This window comes from Parasteatoda tepidariorum, chromosome 5, assembly GCF_982258835.1.
Source record: "Parasteatoda tepidariorum strain Cologne lab strain chromosome 5, Ptep-v5.0, whole genome shotgun sequence".
Taxonomy (NCBI): Eukaryota; Metazoa; Arthropoda; class Arachnida; order Araneae; family Theridiidae; genus Parasteatoda; species Parasteatoda tepidariorum.
In genome coordinates this window covers 106,670,750-106,696,254 of record NC_141759.1, presented here as the reverse complement: position 1 = coordinate 106,696,254, position 25,505 = coordinate 106,670,750, and the positions used below count along the sequence as shown (strand labels likewise).

At 25.9% G+C, this 25,505-nt stretch overlaps 1 non-coding gene across 4 annotated transcripts; it reads right to left on the bottom strand.

The window, feature by feature from the left end:
- Positions 1–439: 439 nt before the first annotated feature.
- On the bottom strand, positions 440–25,426 carry LOC122273437 (uncharacterized). 4 transcript variants are annotated; one of them, XR_015433913.1, is made up of 7 exons: positions 25,199–25,426; positions 24,893–25,127; positions 21,778–21,896; positions 15,794–15,899; positions 14,213–14,417; positions 7,136–7,243; positions 440–1,682 (listed from the first exon to the last, which is right to left on the bottom strand). It is a non-coding gene; the product is annotated as an uncharacterized LOC122273437 (transcript). The 4 variants fall into 4 exon arrangements; XR_015433911.1 differs by having other exon boundaries at positions 440–7,243; positions 21,778–21,891; XR_015433910.1 differs by having other exon boundaries at positions 440–7,243; positions 25,199–25,424.
- Between the last annotated feature and the right edge of the window lie 79 nt (positions 25,427–25,505).

Below are 25,505 nucleotides of genomic sequence, written 5' to 3'. Positions count from 1 at the left end.
AATGGACATTTTCAAAAAAAAAATTAGTCCCGTCGAATGTGCAGTGGAATGATCGTAAAGACACAGTTCGTAGCGGAACACCGAAATCAAGATAACTGCTGTGAGTAAGTGGATGGGTGACCACTCTGATCAGCCTGCGTAGACACCAAGGGTGCTCGTTATCGGTCCTCATTAAACAATTTTATCATAAAGTGTTCGTCTTCGCACAGATTATCGGGCTATCAAATCAGGGGAGGGGGGCCAGACCCTCTGCAGAGGATCAAAATTGTGATGGCATGTCTCTGGGATCAACCTCAAGGATATTTTCCAGACCATGGCAAATAGTCCATTGTATAGATCTAGTGCGACGTAAATGAAGTACCTACCAATGTAGAATAAATTCCAAATACAATATCTAGGTGTTACGAAACTAATAACTTTCAAATTGACAAACGAATTGTTACCTTTAGAAACATTTATTGGGACGTAACACAAACATATACATATTAACACAGACACTCAAGACATAATGCGTTTCATATAGCAATTACATAGGGGCGCTGCTCGAGCACTTCTGGATACGAATATTCTTCACACACCCCACCTGTACTCTGTTAAGAGTACATTTACTAAGCTATTAAATGCAAATACAAATTAAATTATATTAAATCATATGCAAATACAAAACAACGAAAAGAAAGCATTGTAATGACACAAGCATAAAATTGGCAATGATACATGTAACTACTTAATCTGCTAGAATGATCGTCGTTTCTTCAAAGCTAAGAAAAGATTTACCGAGAATTTTTCTTAAAGGTTCTTTACTCTTCATGAGTCTTTCATAAAATCCTCCCACCAAGGAACATGAGGGGGGATAAACTGTTATGTCATGCAAAGCCACAAATTTTTTAACTCTGAATCATCTAAAATTTTAGAAAAACTTTTAAAAATGTTTTCTGCATTTTTAAAACTCTTAGCGTTATTCGAAATGATGACCTTACAATTTCCTCTTCTTCCCAAAAATCGTCTTAAAGACAAATAAAGTTTTTTGTTGTCATATCTGTGACTAACTCAATATGAACAACCCTTGTAACAGCAAGTGTAAACAAGGTTATATAAGATTTCGACGAGACTAGTAAAGACAGTGACTGGACAGTAAAATCAATTCCAGTAACAGCATAAGGGGGGTTTTCAAGAACTCTAGTCTTTGGTAATTGTGCAGTAATTTGTTCTGCAGGATTTCAAAGAGTACCTTTTACAACTGAGACAAGTTTTTAAAACTGTTTTCACTATTTGTCTACCCTGCTGATTCGGAATCCAAAATGCACTGCGAATTTTTGCGAGGGTAGCGGACACCCCACCGTGACAAACCCTTTTATGTTCTCTCGAAATTAGTAATTCAGCAAAATTCGACTTTTTAGGTAAAAGAATTGGATGAATCTCGCTATCTGAAAATTCAATTTCTTCTAACCTTCCCTTTACCTGCAAAACATTATTTTTATCTAAAAATGGGGCGAAATAATAAAGAGATTACTTTTTAGATACCTGTTTACCATTTTTAATGCATTCCAATTCAGAAGAGTAGACAAGACTTTGCTCATACCTTATCCAGTCCATCTCAGCTTCTGAGAGCTCAGTTGCTGTGTAAGATCCCAACTCAACTGGTAATTTTTTGAGCATGTTGACGAATCTTTTAACCAGTACTGTAATTTTTAACACTCTATCTAAGTTACTAATTTAAATCTAACACAAATTCTGAATCAAACACTGTACAATTACATTGGGAGATTATTTCACATTCTTTTCTTAATTTTAAATCTCCAATGGGTTTCTCATTTTTAATTTTACAAGGCCAAAACTCACTAGGTAGACTCAACCAAGGTGGTCCATACCACCACAACGAATTTTTGACAAAGTCCGAAACAGAAAATAGTAAAAAAATTGCATATTTCAATCTGACTCTGTTTACACTTAAAAATTTTTTTAAATAATTTAAAATGCTTCCATATAGCCTTAAAAAATTCTCAAATTAAGCTGTGTTTTAGACTTTTCATTGACCATAACCTTTAATTATTTGTGATCAATGACAAGCATATACAGTTTTTAAATGGTGAACATTCTGATAACGAAAAGAAAACGTTTTGATTATATCACATTAGCACAATCATTAGTTTGTATTTGAAATACAAACTAATGAATAAAAGGAAACTCAAATCAAAAATTATAAAAATATGGGAAAAATATTTTTGTGCTTTAACTACTATAAAGTTAATCTAACACATTATGAGATCAACTCAGATTTTATGTTACATAAAACAAAATTTAAAGATATATAATATGCCTTTAAATATAAAATCATATATGGCATTGAATTCTATTCATTTGAAGAAATTAATTGCATTCCTATTTATTGATTTTTAAAATACCATGAAAGTTTATTTCGGTTACAGGCAAAACAAAAGATAGGTTTTGAAAAAAAAAATTCATTTTGGGCTTCTTCAAAGCACGAAGGGTCTAATTTTTATATTTTTTAAGCTTCCTGTTATAACATTAATCAAAAAGGTACTTTATGTATTTTGATTTGTGAAATATTAATTTCCAGTAATGTACAGCATATAAATTTATAATTGTTTTATTAGAGTACCCATCTAATTTTATTCTTTCATTGTTAGTAATTACTAACTTATGGGCAATTCTATGATACAAAGGACAACATAATTAAAAGAAAAACATTTAACAGCAACCCTCCATTAACGAATTTCTTAGCTTTTATTTATTTAAGATATGAAATTAAAAACTTTTGTAGTAATAATAATCAAAATTATAATGTACTAATAATTTGACTTATAATAATAACTTATAATGAATTGACTTATAATAATCAAAATTATAATGTACATTATCTGTCAGTAACCTGTAACATTAGTCACAGAGCTTTTTCTCAATTTGCCACTTTACATTTTTATAAGTCAATTCAAGTAAACTTTCAATATTTCTAATTAATTTGAACTTCTTTTTTTAAATACATTTAAAAAATAATCTCATTATTGCTTATAGAAGGAGAATTAAGTGAGGAGAGAAGGAAACATCTCAGATAATTAAAAAAAAGTATTTATCAATGAAAAGAAAGTTTAAAAAATAAGAAAACCCAGCAAAAACCTAAATCAGTCACTATAAAACTAACCTATAATGAAAAGCTTTTTTTTTTTTGTTGCATTTTTAAAAAAATTTTAAGCAATTTTTTACGAAATTCTGATAAAACTTTAAGTAGCATTCCATTTGCGCCCTCAGTAGTGCCGGGATAAGGACAATTATTCCTGTCGTTTTTCTTGCCCCCAGATGCATTTAACCTTGGAAACAAATAATATCATGCTGATATTAAAGCACAAAATTTCATTTGTAATTAAAAAATGAAAGGCATCAGAATGAAAAATTTCTACTAAGTTATAATATCTATCTAATGGGGATTGTGTTGCTTAAATTCAAAGCAAAAGTTGTTGACTAGTTGAAAATATTTTGAAAGACCATAACCCAGTAAATTATAAGTCACACTTTTTCATCTTATTTTATGTATTAATATTAAATAACTATAAAATAATTTTAAAAATCATGTTTAAAAAAAATTATGAAATGTATCATATTTTTTAAACTCTAATAAAATTGTAAAAATAATAAAAAGTTTAAAATTTCAGGCGTAATACAATGTCTTAAAAAATAACTAAATTTAAAATCATATGAAATACAATACATAATTTGATACATAATTATACATAATTTGACATATACATAATTTGAATACCATATTTTAAGTTCAGGGTTCTAAAAGTTTTTATTATCCCTCCACTCTGGTTCAGAAAAGTCTAATTTTAAAATTAAGATCTTGGGTATACAAGTAAAAACATATAAAAGCTGTATTTTTAATTCCATTAAAAAATAACAGTCAATAAATGATCAAAATAGAAAATTTTGTTTACAGTTAAAATTGATATTATGCTCTAAACTGTTTAAATTGACATACATAAAATTGCGAAAGAACTCAAAACCTTGTTCTACATGCAATTCTAATGCTATATTGTAAATGTTTTATTTCATCAAAAAATTACAGACTTGAAGAATTTTTTTTATGTACTTTTACTTTAGACATGGAGTATAACAAGGGGCATAAATATAGCCCCTTGGTTCAAAAATGTTCAGTATTACTGAAATACACAAAAGCAATAAATAAAACCAGGTATGAACAAAAATTCAAAGTGACTGTCTTTATTTTTTACTGCCAACATATTTAAAAAATAAAATATTTTATAGAAAACTTTTGCATAAAGAGTTCAGAAGCTTCAAAAATAAGTATGACAGATAAAACGGAAATAAATAAATAAATAAAAATAAAACAATAATAATAATAATAATAAAACTTACAAACTATTATAATTCCATGCAATAGAATCAAGCTGCATTTAAATAAAAAATTAATATTTGGATTTCAACTATTAAATAAACAAACACATGAATTCACAATAACCAGACTAACAAAATTAAACATATTTTCAAAGAAAAAAAAAGTAAACTTTATTCTGTTATTTCAAACAATTTTTAACAGTGAAAACTTCATTGAAATTTCTATCAATATAACATTCAATATAACAGATCAATAACAAATCAATATAACATTGCAAGATTGTTTCCTGGGACCATAAAACTTATGTGTGCCTTCATTGCATGGACTAAGCATAAATCTTCTGTTACTATCAAAATGATACCTGAAAATTTCAAGAATAAGATACAAAACCGTGTTTCACTTTTTTAAATGACCTAAAAGTCTCTCCAGAGGTAATTATACATTTTTGTTCTAAAAATGAATACATTTTAAATGAAATTATACTCAATTGTATTTTAAAATAACGAGAGTAGTCCTTTAAGATTAAGATTCGAAAGACAATATTCGACTGAAAGACAGAAATTAAGATTCGAAAGATAGTATCTGTTGAAGGAGTTTCTTTGTTGAAATGGCAGCAGTATTTAATACATTATGTTTAATTTTTTTAACCGCCCTCTACCCAACCAAGAGACACAACTATGCCAAAGTTGCACAAATTATTTATCAACTAGCTCAGATGTTTTAATGAAGTGCCAAGTATAGCTATCACACTTTTTTGATATTCCACTTGATCAAGTTAGTGACTAAATTTTTGTTAATGACTATGAGGTAAATATTTGTTTAGTTTCTTTTTAGTAAACTTTAGCTCTCAATCAATGTGGCACATAAAATGTTACTCTAGCTACTCTACTTAAATATAAGGATTTAGGATAAAATTATTTTAATTTTGCTTTAGCTGGGTTTTAAATTTTAAGGAATATGGTGAATTTGTAACTAAAATGAAGAACAGCACATGAAGAGACATTTTTCAACAACAAATTATCCCTTTTGAGACAAGTTGACAATTAGTGCACTGAAGTGTCTTGCTATTGCGTCAGAAATCAATTTAAATGTGGAACGGAGGAAAAAAAATAGGTATGTGCAGTTTCTCAATTTTTACAAAAATATAAGTTGAAAATTAGTGTACAGTTTTATTATAGAGTTAGCGCAACAAAAAAAAAATACATTGTTAATTTTTTTATTGAAATATAAGGTGACAATTAATCAGGTTTATTGAATTTTTTTGCTAAGCTCAAAAACAGAAAGAAAGAAAAATTTACAAGATGTATACAGACTACAGCATACATAAAATCTTGTTAATTCTTTACTGCAAGTCTACTTATTTGTATTTATGATAAAAATTCTGCTATTATAATTCTTATTTTTCCTTCAATAAAAATTTTTATTATGATAAAAGCACTCCTGCAAAAGCCAGTATATTGGCCAAGGGATCTGGCAAGTTAAGGCTTAACAGTAGTACAATGATGTAAGTGTAACAGCTTTAAAATTGTTTCAGGTATTATGAAAGCTGTATATTCCACAAATATTTCATTTGTCTTGATAATATATTTTCATTTCTTTTTTTTATTACATAGAAATAAAAACCAAATAAAAAATGTTAATACATTCCTTTTATTGACTGTAGTTAATAAGGGTTAAAATGATTGCTAAAAACAGATAAGTATTCTTGATTTTTTCTTAAAAGAGAAAGGACGGTTTGGTCTTTAACATATTCAGTATCATAAACTGCCAAAAACTGTTTAAAATTGCTAAAAACTAATGATAGTTACAATACAAGTTTTAGTAATATATTTATAATATTTATTAAACTATAGTTATACACCAATGAATAAACATATGCTAATATATAATAATATAACTAAATATATTATGAATAATTACGCCAATGTAGAAAGTGTAGTTTAGAGCATAAACAAAATTTCAGCTCATCTTCACTTTCTTTTTATTATTTTATAAGAAAATTCTACTCTTCTAAAGAATATTTGAAATCTTTACGTTGAGTTATTATTATTTTAATCTTCATATTATTGAAATCAAAATGTTCTATTTCCTTTTCATAATTTGCAGCATTTTGTTTTATCAACTGCACAATATTAATAAAAGTGGAATGAATCCAAATTATAACATTGGATCAGTTTCAAAACAGAATTGACAAAATCAGAAAAAAAGCTGATAAAAGCATTAATTTTTTATATTTTGTAATTAGTAATTTAACTTTTAAACTTAAGAGCTTCAAATCACCTTATTTTATTCTATGTAAAGGAATGAAGATATAAATAATTGTTAGAATGTTTAAGGTACTTTTCAATAGTTAAAATGTCTTATTAAAAGTAACTTAACAATTACAGAGCTTTCAGCAAGCAGATCTTTTGTTAGCATATAGTGTTCATATATAAAGTACATTTGCGTATAAAAAGGATATTTTTTTTTCTGAGAAATTTACTTTTCAACATAAGTTTAATCTGTACAAGAAAAGTGGTAACTGAAGATTTAAATACATAAAATTACTTCAATGAGCTAATTTTAGGTGAAAATAACAAACTTATATTAATAAGGATATTTAGTTAATTAAGTTTAAAACAGTTTTTTGATGTGTCGGTTCTATCAATGGTAAAATTGTCAAAAACTTGATAAGAAGTGAAACGTAAATAAATCTACTCAATGTCTGAAGTAATTTTAGAGTTAAAAGTTAACAAAGTTAAAATAAATAATGATAATTACTCAGAACGCACTTCACCCCCGTCTTTATCTGTAAGTCGCGAAGTATTGTCTAAACTGCTAGCAAGAAGACAAGACCATCTTTTGTGAAGTTAACACAGTTGACTGAACCTAAAATATATGACAACATAATTTTAGATCATGTTAAAATTATTTAACGGAAATAATTAACAAAAAAGATCATAATATTTAATGGCCTGAGTAAAACATATGTAGTCATTAAAATTTCTTTTTTACAAACATAAATATATATATTTATTAGGTATTATTAAAAATAATAAAACAATTTTCACAGTCACAAAATTAATAAAAATGTTAAGTAAATGTAAGTAAAAAATGTAAGTGTTAATACAAGGGATAAAAAAACAAAAAATACACACTTAATGACTATTTGCTTTATATATCTAACTAGAAAATTATACAACACTTAAACTAATAGATTTTCTATGCCTTTCTGGAATAAAATGAAAATAATTAGTTCATTCTAACTCATGTGCATTCACACTTTGAAAAAACTGTGAAAATATTCATAGATAAAAAAAAAAGAAGTTCTGAAACTATTTATCATTAACTAGCTGAATACCCATTTTTTTGTACAGAGTGAAATAAAGTAAGCCATCACTTTATCAGTACTGAAACAGCCTATTGATTGAGTAAATATCAATTGACTAGTCATTATTTCAATTATTTTTTAAATAATGTTCTTATGAAGCTTTTTCAATGAAGCATTATGCAGCATTTTCAAGAAAAAAAAATTTCATACGATCTATGATTTTTATTAAATCAGGCATAGAGGCATACATATGTTATTAGTAGGTTTTAGGAATTATGGTTTCTGGTCGACCATGGCGATCAATAAATTTTGAGTGATTATATTTTTAGCTTTTCAATTACGATCAATCTCATTTTTAGTAAAAAATTATGTAAAAAAAAGTTTTTCAATTGAATTAAAACGTAATTTATTTATTTAATAATTTTTTTTGTTGCCATTCTTATATGTGTTTTCAACAATCACTAGGAGAAAAATCCAATTTATCCTTCTCTTTACACTAACGCGTATTCATCGAACTTGTAATTCTGAACTTCGTGTTAAAAAAAATACAGGGTATCTGCTAGATTTTAGATTTTCAAATTCATACTTTTCATGACTAATTCCATGAATTTTTCAAGACTTACCGATGTTACTATTTTCTCCGGCAAAAACACAACAATAAATTTAAAAAAGCATTATACCATTAATTGAAATGATAGGTATAACCAAAATTGCTATACTCTGCATCTTCATATTAATAGATTTTAAATTTAAAATCCAGAGTAAAGAAAGAGTTGAAGCAATAAAATAGCTAAAAAAAATACAGAAGCAAATAATGATTTTTTTCTTTTTTTCTGCAGAATTATATTTTAAAGATACTTTTCTTGTTCATCGGAAAGGAAAGAAACTCCTAGTTTTTCTGTTCTCATTTCCTATAAAAAAATTCGTCAATGACTGGCTTGCTTCAGCTAGAATTTGATATTGATAAAATAAAAAAAATAAACAATAACAAAAATTCTGAAATCACAGAAGTTTAAAAGATAATGCCCTCTAGAAGTGATGTTTTTTCATTCATTTTTTGAAAGAACACCATAATCTTTAAAGAACATGATAAAAACATTTTATATTTTAATAAAATATGACTGTGAGTGGGGATTTTATAACAAATTCAAATGTTCAGAACACAATGATAATTTTTTTTTGGGGGGGGGGGGGTTAAATTCCATTTTAAAAATTCGATTTTTCAGCAAATCCAAATCCATGCTTTTTTTAAAAACAAAAATAGTTAAAATCATGACAAATTTCGTTTAATACCGAAATTTATGGTTTTGCATGATTTCTTATGACTCTCCAGGTACACAGATACCCTGAAAATAGGAATTTGAGAAGTCATGTTGAAATCCATAAAAATAACTGCACAATTGCGATCAAAAAACCATATGGGTTTATAATTTCCCCATTTTTATTTATGTAATTAATTCAATTACATAAATAAAAATTCAATTTAAAATAATTTATTTTAAATTGAAATTATTAAAATAATTTAAATATATTTTTTAATTTAATATTAAAAAATCACAGAATGATAGAGACAAATGAAGAAAAACAGACTCCAAAAATATAAACTAAAATAAGTATGTATCTTTACAATCAATTTACAAAAGATTGTAAAGTATGTTTTAGTACAAACAGTTTGAAGAATGAAGAATAAAATAACTATTTTATTACTACTTAATTTAACATAATGGAGCTTTAAATTTAACAATATTCTTATTGACATATTGCAGCATTATATAAATAAGAAAAAAATATACTTTAGATTAGATTAAAAAATAATATTAAAAGTGTAATTTGAAAATTACAATAAGGAATATAAGCATACTGGATAAGTACAATACCGATTTATTTACACTGGTGATGGAAAACACCTAATCCCCATTGATACTTTCTACTGTAGCAAAAGTAGTGTGTTTAACAAGTAGATAAAAATAAACTTTGGGAAGCTTAAATTCTTTCAATAATTACATTATTTAAATAATTTTAAAAACTACAAGAACATGGAATGTCATTTTATTTTAAACATTTTTTAGAGACATTGACTTAATCTTAAATTTGTTCACTTTATTTTACATCAGGTATGGCAAATTTCGTCCATGGTGATGAAAAAAAAACACCTTTAAAGAAATAGATTTCTTTCATCCCAATTGGAAGAAACTCTTTCCCAGTCAGAAATATTAAATATTTAAAGAGTTTTTTTACTAAACAGTTTATAACTGCAATCTAGCATAATTAATAATATTAATTTTTGTGGTTTTAATAACCTATCATTTTATACATAGATAAAAAACAAATAACAGAAAAAATTCTGCAAGTTTTTATGACTTTCCAATGAAATTAAGGGTAGCTAGTTCATCATTACTATTTCATTTTAAAGAATATGTTAAACTCTAATTTTATAATTAAAGAACTATCAAAATAACATAATTGAATTTTATAATTACTACTAAATCAATAAATCACACACTGAACATAGATACAATTAAAAACCCATATTGAATTCTCAATTGCAAATAGTTTATTTTTATGATTAAATAATGTTGATTATGAATGCTCAAACCTAATGATAAACTTTCCGTAACAATAAATTTAATTTGTTTTAGTTATAATACATATTCTTGAGCAATAGTATTAGTCGTTTTTATTTTATTCCATTTTGTCCTGTTTTTTCCTGTCCTGTAAGAAATAAGTTTCTTCTGAAAAAAATGCCACCATTTAACATAGAGGATTTTGTGGCAAATCATTTCTATGTAAACATTTAAAAATTGTTGATTAATGTTTGTTTGAAATTGTACAAATTTCCATAAGCAATAAATCTCACAATTATAAAGTATGTAAGAAAATTTTTTTTATTTTTTTTATTATGTTACAATCAAACTGGAAGTATTTATACGAATAATAGAAAATTTTATTATAACACTTTCTTTAAAATTTTTATTTTCAAGAGAACAATTTTAGTTTGAAAGAATACGTTTTTTGCAAAATTATAATTCAATAATTAATTGAAATTTTAAAAAAATTAACTTTACAGTTTTGTCTTATCCCAATGGTATTAAGGAAAAAATTTTAATACATCCTCTTCTAGGAGCAGGGCTAAAATATTATGTTAGCTTTGTTACTTTACATTAATTTTTGTTAGCTCTGTTTCTTATTGTTCATGGCATTAATTTTTTTTAAGATTTGGATTTATTTTCTCGTTAATATAAAGTTATTACTAGTACACCCTTTGTCGAACAGCTTAATACAGCTGAAGTACTGTTTCTTCAAAGATTTTTATATTAATTGATTCACTCTAATAGCATTCCCTTCATCCTATAAGAACTAGTTTTACTTAAAATACCACAATCAACAGACCTGAGATTAACATTAAATTCAACTTAAACAATCTTTACTGAGTTCGTTTCCTCTATTACCCAGTATTAATGTTATATACATACACTAAGATTATGTAGAAAAGGTCAGATAATTAAAATTAAATAAGTAAATAATTGATTTAAAGAAAAGAAAGACTTTAGTCAATACCCCCCCCCCTAAAAAGTTATATTTAGGCAAAGTGGAAAACAGACTCTGAAAATTTTTAAAAACAAAACCAGTTTTTTTTTTCGGGGGTTAAAAACCCTGATACATACAAGAAAGTAAATGTTTTTGATCTTACTTTTTTTTAAAAAATACTATTTTTATATTATTAATTTTATTATTTATATCACTAAAATCTATCACCTATTGTAAGATTTTATTTTTTTAACAAGATTTATATGTCATCCCTATTTTTCTCCCAAAGAAAATTTTATAGATATTTTAGCAGTTTCTTAAAAACTCTAGTTTTTATTTCCCTAGTTTATGCTTCATTTATTTTGAAATAATGTAAGAAATAACTTGTAAAATAGCTATTAACTTGCATTACAATAAACTGAATTGCAATTATATTTTAATAATAAAATGAACTGCTTTAATATTGGATGATAATGCTTTTTTAAAGAGTATCTTATATTTCTTTCGCATAGTAGGGAGAGATCTAATTCTTCAAAGGCAGAATATTTAATTGTTTTTTCTACTGGGGAAGAAACTTGTCCTATTTATTTTTTAAGTGGCATTTTTGAGAATTTATATACAATTAACTTTACAAAATATGGTACAATAGGAAGCTCTTTACTAAACTTATTTTCTCATAAAATGACTTATTTAAAGAGGTCACAGAAAAAATTTAATTCAGTATACATATAGGGTTGCCATAGGCAACTAGAATGCAACTATTTTGGATCTGAGTCAACTTTTTCACCTGAAAAAGCTAAAAAAAGCAACTATTTTCAGGAAAAGGTGACTATTTGGAGACTTTTCTGTGCTCCTAGTGATGTTTTTAATTGCATAAATTGGGTTGACAACCTAGGGCCCACGGTAACTTCTTTATTCTACTAAGTTCTTTATTTATGATGCATTAGTAAACAATGATCATTTCATTATATTTTTCTGGAAAGTTTTTTCTTAAATTATTTATTATAACATTGTTTAGCAATTACTTTAATTTTTTAACAGCACATTATGTTTTTCTAGTTGCTGATCCTGTATTTTAATGCAGAAAACCCTTCATATTTACATAGGAAAATACAAAACTATTTGATGATTAAATGTATTTTATTTTCAGTTATGTTTATTATTTTGCAATGAAGCAATTTAGTTAAAGTGAATTGTATTTTTTTGAAATTTATGTAATAAAAAGTGATGTATTAATTTAGTTATTTCTTTGAATGTGATTTTGATACATAATGGTAGGAGTTATTAAAATTTGTTTTAAACAGAGCATTGCATCTAAACCTAACATCTGTTGTCAGTAAAAAGAAAAAAATTATTGCAAAAAAGGAGAAAAAAAAATAATAAAAGAAATTATATATAATTTAAATACATAATTTAATATATAATTATAATTTATAATTTAAAATAATATATAATTTAATTTTAATAATTTATTATAAATATTTCATATATTTTTAACAATTAATTACAAAAGTTTCATAGGATTGTTAAAACAAAAAGTATCTTGAATAAATTACTGATAATTACATAATTACAGACACATAAATGATTTTAAGACTCCAAGTTCTATTTTTTTTCTTTTGAAAATAAACCTATTCTTTCTTTGGGCACATATAAAAAGCTAATTACTTTTGGAAAAAAAAATTTCAAACTGAGCAGTCTTTTGTATATCAATAAAAAAAATTTTCATTAATACTTAGACTAATTGAAGTGGATGAACCAAGTTCTTGTAATCAAATTTTTTTTATAGTATTTCTTTTCAAATAAATTATAACTATATCTATAAATATGAGTAACAGGAAATGTATTGAATTATAAGATTAATGTAGTTCAAAAGTACTTCACAAGATAAAAAATTCTTTCTGTCTCAACAATTTACTTCAATTATTACTTATATGCCAAAATTAGGAATTTTTTAAAGGACCTTTCCCTGACAAAACAATAGAAATTTACAATAATAGAAATTACAAGTAAAAATATTCTGAGTCGTAAATTAACGTTTTACTGAGGAAAAATTAAGGACTATCAAAATTTGACAAACCATGATATAGGAAGATGGATGTAATAAACAAAACAGGTTCAATTGCAGGTTGAAAGCATTTCTAGAATCAAACCTGTCTTGTTTATTATATCAGTCTTAATGTATTGTGCTTTATGTATGGTGCTAGCACCAATGTACATGCTTTTTTTTATATTCATTTTTGATAAAGATTCTAAAATGTATATTTAGGGCGCTCTTAATAGAACACCCTGCAAATTGGTAAAACTTAGAATCTCTGATAAATGGTTTATAGTCATTAATTGACCCAATATAAACTTCCATTGCTCTTGTAATGGGTGGCCATCAGAAAAATTTGAATGTATCAGTAGACCTGAAAGGGGCTTATATAATTGTGGTCCGCATACAAGAGTACCGGTCCAATAGAAATATGCATACCTGCTAACATTAGGGAATAAAATAACAGAGATTTTACTAGCAACATTTTTTAGGTTGCGAGTTAAGTTTTGATACATCATGCATAATCAAGTAAGTCAAAAAGAGAAATTCAAAATCGGAAATAATATAAGCACTTACATTTAGCAAAGTAAAAAATAAGCATATAAATCTTAATCTAAGGATTTTTTGAAAGCATTACTTATAATTACTTTAACTATTAACAATCACGTTTATAATTACTTAAACTATCATCACAACAGATGGTGCTATTGCCAGTACTGCAGTACTGGCAATAACACCATTTGTTGAAGAATAAGAAAATTATTTTTGCCATCAGTCGATATCTTATTGCCAAAAATTCTTTTTTGGGGGCAAATTTAAGAATACGGGTGAATAGGGTATAGTTGTAAAATACAGGAGTCTTCGTTGAAAAAACAAAAGACTTGGCAGGTATGCATATTAGTTGGAGCGTATGAGAAAATATGGTAATAAATGGTATGGTAGTAAATCATTTAATGCATACCCTTTTTCTTGTACCACTAAAGCTCGTTTGAAAAATACCATTTTGTGGTATTCAAATCCTCATTATCTTCATCACCTTCTCCAGAAAATATTTGCTGTTCAGCATCAGATGAGAGTGAAGATGAGAACGGTTGAATGTTATAAGTATAACTATCTCGGAGATCTTACAGTTGAGGGAAAGGGAATAGGGCAAGAGTACACATAGTCTAGAAAAAAAATATTTTCAGTTCAGTATCAGATGAAACTAAAGAAGTGCATGGTTGTATATTATAACTATGCCTATTACAACTATAACTACTATATATGGTTGCATATTATAATGGTTGTATATGAGGTCCTGCAGTTGAGGCAAGAGCCACATAGTCTAGAAAAAATATTTCAAGAATAGAATGATCTGCAGTTTAGCATCAGATGAGAGTAAAGATGTGAATAATTGTATATTGTAAGTATAACTAACCCTAAGGTCCTGCAGTTGTAAGAATACAAGCATACAGTGATTTTTCCAAGTCTGATGTGGCAATGGTTTAAATCAAATGACAGGATAACATGGTTTTGATTGTTTGATTTCTTCATACAGGTTCAAAAGCTGGGTGGCAATGATTTAAACCAAACCATAAAATTAATAAATTAAATCATGATTTTAATTACTTGATATTTCTACAAGGTAGAAAAGTAAAAGAGCTAAAAGCAAGGGGTTAATAATTTAAATCAAATAATAAAATTAGAGACTTATAAATCTTGGACATTTTTCTTAATTTTTTTTTTTTACATGTTACATGGATCGATGATTTAAATCAAATCATAAAAGTAAGACAAAAAAATTATTAAGATAAGTTAACAAAAAATAAGGAATTGCTTGCATTAAAATTTTTCAAGCAAAAGTTATTACCTATAGTGATTACTAACATATGGACACAGTAATGCTGAAGTTATAGGATAAAATATTGAAAGTTAATTGATAAAAATATGTAGGTCTTTCGTAAATCATGTACAAGTTTGGTACATGATTTAGGAAACATATTCGTACATATAAATCAAAGCTTTGATAAAATATATTAATAATGCCTAATACCTTTTAAATACACATTGCAGGAGAAGAATTTATCATATTATAACTCAAATTACTTAGTTACAATACTTTAATAACAATACTTTAATAACAATATTATAAATAAAGTATAATATTGTAAAGTATTAAGTAAAATATTTCAAACTAAAATGGTTAAAATAATTATTACAAACTAATTGCAGAAAAAAAATCTTAGTTGTTCTTATTAAAGGTTAATACTTTTCTGAATTTGTCAAGATTAAGATTTGATTTGACTGTTATATATCGAAGAATAATAATTTAATTTAGACCGAGACACATAAATTTTTTTTTTTTTAATTACTCTTGGAAGAAAGTCTTTTTTCATTATTGATATACATAAACCACATGTCTTTATAAGTTTTAAATTTGTGTTTAAACAAATATAAAACTAAATGTATATAATTTAAATATCATTTTCACCACCATATAGAAAATTGAAAAATTTTACCACTAAAAATATTTTTTAACATACGTGAAGGAAAAAAAACTTACCTTAACAAACATATCTGCATCCATAAGACCAAACTCTAAAATCTCACGTGTGAGAACACCCATAATGCAATAAAATTCATCTGCACTCTCAACAGCCATGATTCTACTGCAGATTCAATATAAATAAAAATTAATATGATAAAATAAAACATGAAAAAATAAATTTCTTTGTTGGAAAACATTAATAATTAAAACAAAGATTTCAGTATTATGTGTAAGTATCAGTACATGGATAAAGAAAAAAGGCATATTATATTAAAGTTAAACTTCTTAAATTTTTTATAAGCTGATTATATTTTGGACAGAAAAGAATTAGGAGTAAAAGGATTAAAATCTTTAAAATTAAAGTAGCTGTATTAGAACAGTGCTCCCGAAAGAAAAGAAAAAATAGTTAAGCTGGTTGCAGTTGGCAGTTATTGTTGCTCGTTATTTCTAGAAAAGTAATATGAAAACATTTATTATTCTTAAATTTAAACTATACACCACTTTTTTACCTTTTTATATTAGAAACAGTCCTGTATAGATGTTTCAACTTTAAATCTTGGTGGAACTAACCCGCACTTAGTGTAAATAAAAACAATAACTGGAGAAGGAGATTTAACTTTAAACTGTACGAGATTTATAAACAGCCTGATATTATTAAATATGTGAAATAAATAGAATGAATTGGATGGCCCACGTGATTAGAAGGAGTGGTGACAATACAATTAGAAAGATATTACTTTTTAGATTCAATGGATCAAGAAAGCGGGGCTGATTTGGAGGAATCTGATTTTCTTGGAATTAATTAAAAGAATTGGAGATCAAAGATAAATCAGAAATCGTTATGGAGAAATCTTCAGAGAAAGGCATTGGCCTACATTGAGCTGTCTGACCAACTATGATGATGATGGAACTAGCCTGCATTAGCGTTACAAGGAGAGAAATCCAGGATAACCTCCCACGGCAAGGGAATTCAACACTGATGATATTTTGTATAAGAATAGTGGTTTGAGTATAGATGTGGGTTGAGTAAATATCCAGTGGTTAGTTTTTTTTTATTTAAAAAAAAAGGGTAATTATGCAGGTATTTACCATTGCCTCAGATAAATAACCACAAAAAAAAATATCTGGGTATTTACCACTTTTTGGTTTTTTTAAAGCATATAACCAGAATTTGTTTTGCTTATAATCCTGAAAATAATATACTAATTTTATCTTTATTTTCAAAAACAAACTTTTAACTATACATATCAGTTCCCAAAGAAATATTTAAAAAAAAAACTGTAAATAAAGAGGAACATGATAAATTGTTACAATAAAAAATTTATGTAAAAAGGTTCGCAATGTGTGGTGGAATAAAATGGATATCATATTAAACCATTTAAGTTCACATTTGCAGTTTTTTAAAAAAACACATAATTTTTTTCAATACAATGGGATAAACTGGATTAGATAGAAGAAATCCTGAATGAACAAAGAGAGTACGATTAAAGTTTTTGGAAAGGTTTTAATTTATACTGAGTTTGTAAATTTAATATTAGTTATAAAACTAAAACTACAAATTTCATATCTAAATTTGAAGAGAAATTTATCCAGAAAACAATTTAATTTAAACTAAATTTGTCTGGTTTAAAAAAAATAAAATAAATGTAATTAGTTTAAAATCATTTGATCTTTCGTTTAGTCTTTTCTGTATCTGTTGTTTAGGATTTTCAGAATCTGTATTGTTTGATTAAAAATAATTTTGTTTCTAAAAATTAGACATATTTGTGACATTTCAAAATTTAATCCTTATCAAAATAAATATTGAAGTATGCAAATTTTTTATATTAATGAGTTATTTTTCAAGCATAAAATACAAAACAATTTATACAAAAGAACAAAATGTAGCCTTATTTACTGTATTCTATAAGAAATATTCATTATTAATAAAGCTCCTGAATTTCGTTCTATGTCTTTAATTAAATTAACAATATTAAATTTTGATTAAATATTTCTTTAAATTAAAATATCTTGTGATTTGTATTAAAAATACATCGTGCGATTAGTAATATGAAACATTTTATAAGTTTTCAGTGATAAGTTTTGTCAATACAAAAACTAATTTAAGAATAAAAAGTGAACATGCACATCAACTGTTTTTATTACAGTTTAATAACTAAAATTTCAGTCATCTAATGTTTATTCACATTATAAAATTAAGAAAGATAAACTTTATAAATTCTAAATCCATGAAGTATTACTCTACACTTATACCTATCAGGAGTAAAAGATATTTAATGCCAATAAAATTTATAATAATTAATTATTATTTATTTGTAAACTTATGCTATGCATATTTTCACTTTTTATGTCCAAATCAGACTGATGCCTATAGCATTTAATTTATGAAAAAGAAATTTTTTTAATTGAAAACAATAAATGATGTGTATTTAATTAAAAAATATCAAATAAATACAGTTTTAATAAAGCAGGGTTTGTTTTTTTGCAAACTTTTAGAAGATTTTCTATCTCATTTGTTAATTCATTAGCAATAATGATGTAAAACTCAACAAATTTGACAGCTACATAAGACATAATTATTATTTAGAAAGATAGCATCACTTCATAACTAATTATGGATCAATCAAGAAATTATGCATTATTCATACTTAGGATAAGTATTGTATGATAAATTTATTAAAGTAAATTACTTAACATTTGAATAAATTTCCGTACTTCAAAAACATATTTGCGGCAAAACTTTCCTTTAGATGTTACTTTTAAAACCACAAATTTTGAGAATTAAGATTAGAAATGTGAATTTTATGAGTATTAAACCATAACTGCTCTCAAATAATGAAAACTAAAAAAAGTACAATTTTACTAATTAACATGTTAAATTGAATGAATTTTTCTTCATAAAAAAAGAATTAACTATTGAAAATGTAAGTAAATTTTAATTATGCTTTAAATATACATAATTTTGTAAAACTTTAAAGAAACAGATAACCATTAAATTTGCAATAAAATTGATAAATACCCATTTATTTATAAATTTTGGGTATTTAGCCTGAGTTAGAAAAACCCAGGTAATTTACATCTACAGGTTTGAATGAGCTGGGTGTAGAATTTGTAATATCCAGCCATTGCTGAAGTTTACAACTGGGTTACCTCATTGTGAGATGAGCATTCCACCCTCTGAGCCACCGTGACTTTTTATTAACTGTTTTAAATTTGTGTATAAGTGACATAATTTTTGGTCTTTTAACAATATTTTAGCTTTATTTGTATACAATACAAAATTAACATAGCCTTTATTTGTATTATCAGATTCAGTTTTACAAATTTTTACAGAGGCAATGCAATTTTTCTTATAATTTGTCAAACAAATAAATGAAACTTAACTTGGAACAGGCTCTTATGATGCTTAAAAGCAGAGATGTAGTATAAATATTTGGGTAAATAGCAGCCTATGAAAATTTTTTTTTAGACATGCCAAAACAATTAAAAGAATTCACCTTGATTAGGAAACATGGCACCTGAGAAACTTTAGTTTGAACATCTTAATACGAAGTCAGAACACACTGAGAAAGATTTGTTTAATGACATGACACTAGTTGACAGTTGAAAAATTTTGCAAGATAAACAATTTCTATGTATGAAAAAATTTGCTAGTAAAACATTTTTTATACTTGGATCTACATACATTTGCAAGCAAAGATTTACTGGCTTGAAGACAGTTTAACAAAAGTAAAATTAGACAGATATCAACAAGCAATCTCACTACTGATTTCAATAACACTATAAGAAAGTGTAATAGACTTCTCTTATTAAAATTATTCTAAAATTAAATGTGTTTGAAGCTATAAGTAACATAGTTACGGTATCTTAATTATATAAGTATATATATCTTAGTAATTGTAATTGGTTCATTAAATAGGTCACACGATACAGACTAATAGGCTCTGATACAGACAATGATGTCCTAGAATCTTTTGCTTCGTGTAAAATTTTAAATGTAAAATATTAGAAAAAAACGTAAGCAATTAAAAAATTTTACTCACTTAACTATACAATAAAAAGTAAATATACATTAAAATATAATGAGTAAATATTTTTACAGAAGAAAGATGCTTAAAAAAAAGTATTTCATTCTCTGATACAGACTGACAAATCATAGAATATTTTGCAACATGTCAAACCTAAAATTAAAAATTATACTAAATTAAACAAAACTTATTTCAAAATTTAAAATTTTTTAAACAAATTAAACTTTAATAATTTAAAAATTTAACAGTTTTACTCATTTCATTATAATATTAAAAGTAAATATACATCAAAATGTAATGAATAATTATTTTTACAAAAGATTTTTTTTAATAAAAAGCATTTCATGCTTTGAGAGTTTTAAATTAACATATTTCTGCTGAGATGTTGACAAAGATGTTATAAAATTTTTTGCATCACATGAAATTTAAAATTATACTCAATAATAACAACATTTATTTAAACAATGAAATTTTTGCTCATTTCATTATAAAATTCAAAGATTGATACAATAAAATGTAATTATTTTTACAACAGGAAGACGAATAAGATATTTCATATTCTAATACAAAGATGTCTTTTGTATGATGCATGCAAGACTTTATAACAGAAATTTAATGTTTAAAAAAAGAAACTTACATTATTTTAATGTGCTTCAAAAGAAACACCTAAAACTTTAAGATAAAATGCAGATTTTTTTTCGAAGGCCAAATACATATCAATGAATCTTTTATAATAAATTTTATATCGATTATATAAAACACATTTTACTTAGGCTTGGTGAATACCTAGTACAGAGTGTGTAGCACTCTGTACTAGGTATATAATACTAAGATACAAAACACTCTGTACTAGGTAAATAAAAAATAAGCACCTTTTAAGCATTCAATTTTAATCACTTATAAAAAAAAAATCATAATCAGGATACATGCAGATATAAAAATTGTTTCTTCCTATTGTTATAAGTTCTTCATTTATATAATCAACAAAATGCAAAGAGTTTACATAATCATGATAAAATAACAAGTTACTGCTAAGTTAAGCTTCTTTTTGCAATGTATGACGATGATTGACACAGCAATGAAAAAAATCTTTATTTGAAAGAAGGACAATTCAGCACTTTTTATAAACCCTCAGTAGAAAAAAAACCCCTTTAAATTCTTTTAAAAAATATAAATAATTTTATAAAAACTCTACACACTCTGTAGTATTCATAATATGGCCACAAAATTTTTTTTAATAAAAATGATTTTTATTAGGAATAAATTTAAAAAATTTCAAGTAACCTTGAATCTTATTTTGAAATAATTCCTTATGAGTAAAACTATACACAAATAGCCAAAAAAGGAGATGGTATAGACTAAAGCAAAATACAATGTGGATCAAGCACAAATGAAAATGTATTATCATATTTGTGCTTTATTTATTCACATGTTTTTTTCTTTTTTTTGCTTTGCTTTAATCATGACCATATAATTCATTTAAATTAACATACAAAGAAAATATGCTTGAAAATAAAATTTCTGTTAACTTTAAATTTCAAAGTACTTTCCTAGTGGTGGCTTCACATAAGTTCTGGTCTTTCAAGTTCTACCTTCTTCAGTACTGATTCAGTTCATTTAGATATATTTGTTTTATTCTCATTTAAATTTTAATTTGCAACCACTAAAACTTTTTTGAAAAAGGTTTAAAAAATATACACTAAAGGTGATCATTTTCAAATACTCTGTACATACATTTACATATATAAATATAGAAAATATTTCTTTTGAGCGAATTTTAAAATTAAACGGTTATAAAGTAACAAATTGCTTGCGATTTTTTGTTTCTAATAAAATTAATTTGATTGATTCAACAAAATTTTAAAAATATAATAAAGGAAAGGAAACTGAAAGCAAGATAAATAGCATTTAAATTCATTATTTTATTAATTTGTCCATTTAGAAATCAACAATAAAAATAGGATAAATCACCTGAACAGGCTCGCGAGACTTGCTAAGGCAATCCCAAGCACAAGCAGTATTATAAACTGAAGCAGATAGTAAAACTAGATTCTTCTTCATTGAATTTTATAGCATCGTCATAACCTAAACTGATGAATTATAGTAAGTGATGAAAAGTATAAATAACTGTCAATTAGATCAAATTCACATACATACTAAGAGAACTTTCAAAATGCTAATATTAGCCTAACTAATAAACAGTAAGGTTTGTTTTTCCAGGCATTATAATCTTTCTCTCTCTCTTTTTTAAGGAATGTTTCCTGAAATTACAAACTATAAGAATTACAAAAGTGTTTTTCTGCCTAAGATTTTACCTTAAAAATGACAAATTGAAATTATACTTTTTTTACACTGTTTTCTAAGGATTTAATTAACTTTACTTTAATAATTTAAAATAAAATATAAGCTACATTATTACATTTAAGATCATTTAAAGAACACATTTTGCTAAAAATTTATAAAACAAAAACATTACCTAATTGTACTTAATTCATTTACAGAAAATGGGGGGAAATAATTTAAAAGTGTAAGTAGAAATCAGACAGTAAAATGTAACTTCCAGATTATTAATATTTTTTTGACGAACAAAAATACATTTATGTATAATAATAAAACAAAGATTTTGTGTGTGTACATTTAACTCCAGAATTGTTTGTACTAGCGTCCTGTAATTCGAACAGCGATTTTTAGGAAAGGAGGCAAAATTGTCCTTTGCAGCAAAGAACAATTTTTGCCTCCTTTCCTAAAAATCATTAGGTATTTTCAATTAGCAGATGAAAAGTTGATGGCTTAGTTCATGTTATTTGAAAAGCGCTGACTTTTTATCTGCTTCCTTTTAAACATTTTATAAGAAATACTTACAACACATTTCAGGATATGAAATAAATATAATATTCTAAAAATTTACTTGAACTACAACTTGATTCTTATATGTTACATAAAATATTTATTTTTTACTTTTTTGCAAAAAAATATCAAAAATTTTTTTTTGTCATAAAATTCTTGTTTTTAAATAATTTTATCTCTAGTTATATCCTTCATTTTAGATAGGAAATGAAACATGCTAACAATGTTTAAATTTCTCTTTATTCCTATACCTATTCACTTCCGAATGAGCTGTGTTCCGGTGAAAAAATTTTTTAGTACTACAACACTGACACTTGTGCATGGTCATAAGACCACTGAAATTCACTGTAATGGCAACAAACAAGTGCCATGTACAAGTGAAACAAATTAAACTATAAACTAGACAAAATTGGAAAATTAAGAGAGAACTGTTAAAATAGATAAATAAAATATGCAATATACTTTTTTGTTGTTGTTACTCACTTATGTTTAATCCCTTTAGACAAGTTACACATGATTTGAAGCTATATTATAGTTTTAATAATAATAATCTAATAATAGTTTTTAATAATAATCTTATAATAATAATAATGTTAATATATTTCTATGGTCAACTTTATATATTTAATTGTCATTAATAGTAGGTCAAATTTAGTCTATAATTGGTGGTTTGGACTCACAAATGCTGAATTAAGATTTTATATCAGTTAATATTAATATCTGTTGTGAGTGAAGCATTTTTATTTTCATTTTTATAATATATTATAAATATTCAGCATTCATAAGACTCACTTTCTTTTTAAAGTTAAAAAACAATTAAGAAGAATTTATTTTTACATGTGTAATTTGTAGCTTAGCCTCAAATTTTTTAAACAAATTATTTCAAACATTGTTAAGGTGTTTTGAAATAGCTTTCAGTGGAAACACCTGTTTAATATGTAAAGAACATTGGAAATTAACTAACACTGCTAATTAACTAACACTGGAACACTATAAAAAGGTTTAAAATTAAAAAAAAAATTATTGTTTGAAATTTGTATCTATTGACACTGATAACTTAGAATTTGCACACTATGATTTAAATAGTCAACTAAGACCGTAATTGCCAACATTGAGAGGACGAGATGATTCCTACACCCTCCCAGTTCAGTACACCCGCCTTGGCCTTCTTCCCTTCATCTAATTAATATTAAAAAATAATCATCATCAAAACTCTTCTAAGAGTTTTATTAGAGAGAGAAGATATTTTTAGGCAAATTTAATCCCACAGTGGTTTTAAAACCAGTTTGACAGAATTTAATTATATAAATCAACTTTATTTTTTAATGATTAAATTTTTGGTTAGAGAAGTTTAGAAATACAATTGCTTCTCAAAATTGAGTATAGATTTAAATATTAGAACTTCCCAAAGTAATGGCTACTGCTTTGAGACTTGCAGGCAATGAAACAAGGGAAACTATTAAAAAAAGCACAAAAGAGGAGAAACTTAACGCTACCTCAGGCAAACCTCTACATATTATTACTTTTTTTAAAAAAAATTAGGAGGTTCGACTAGGGATTCTCCCATCGACCATTTTTGCCCTAATCAGACAGCTTCTGCACCAATAACTGCAAATTTTATGATTATTACTGTGTAATTCTAGACTACACAAGTTAATTTCCTTTAGCGTGATGAAATGCAATTTTTTTTTCTTCTTTTTTTACTCTGCTGCAAAATGATTGGAATTTGAGATTTGTCTAGCACCCAAGAGAGGGCAGTGGCATATTTTCAAGAGTAAGGAATTATTTATCCTAAAAAATTGTGCATGAATGGACATGATATGGCGTTAATGGGAACGTACATCAAAACTGATAAGCATGGTTAAAATCAAGAATAATTCAATGTGTAATTATAAAAAAACATAAATTTTTACTTTGTTTTGATTGTTTTTATTACATATTTTTACACATAAATTTTTTTGTTATTATTATTTGATAAATTTAATGGAATATTTATTTTGGAATTTGCTTTTTTCATTAAGGGATTTGTGCATTTTCTGCAGTGATGACAGGTAGATGGGATGATCCCAAATTACCCTCAAAAAGTAGCTGTCTCGAACAGGTAGTGATAAGGAAATATTACCTAATGTAATGCGAAAAAAATGCCATTCATTAAAACAATTAAGATCTCCAATAATTACATATGAAATCAACATTAAGAAAATTTTTCTCTCCCCCCCCCCAAAAAAAAAGAACATACCTGCATGACGTCGAAACTTTCTTATTATTTGAGCTGTTCTAACGTCCCATTAAAAAATGCTTTTTGTCCATTCCACCGGATACTATATGTGAGCTATTTGCTGAAGATTAAGCATCTAAGACTTTATATCCATGCCCCATATAAGTCTTCAAGATCGATGATTGCCGAGGAATCTAATATCCCCATAATTTCATTGATTTATCAGATCCACCGGTCATGCAATAGTTTCCATCAACTAAAAGTAAATAAAAGGGTTTAGCAACAAAAACAAAGAGCTTTACAATATAATTAGTTTACAAAACATACAATTAAAGCGGATTGTGCGAACAGCGCCTATTTTACAACATAATTGATATCTTAAAATATTAGGATGTCCCATTGCTAGAGAAATATATAAATGAATAAAAAGTTTTTAGCTTAGCTCTACCAACTTTCAAACTTCGGGAAGAGAATTGATTATAAATATATGATGGATTGATGGGTCTGCACCTCCACTTGCTCTGATCGAAAAAAAATACAACATTAAATTATAGCTTACATAGAACTACAGTTAAAGTCTTCCGCAACAGTAACTGCAATGTGTTAAAAAGCCATAAGCTCATAATTTTGCAGC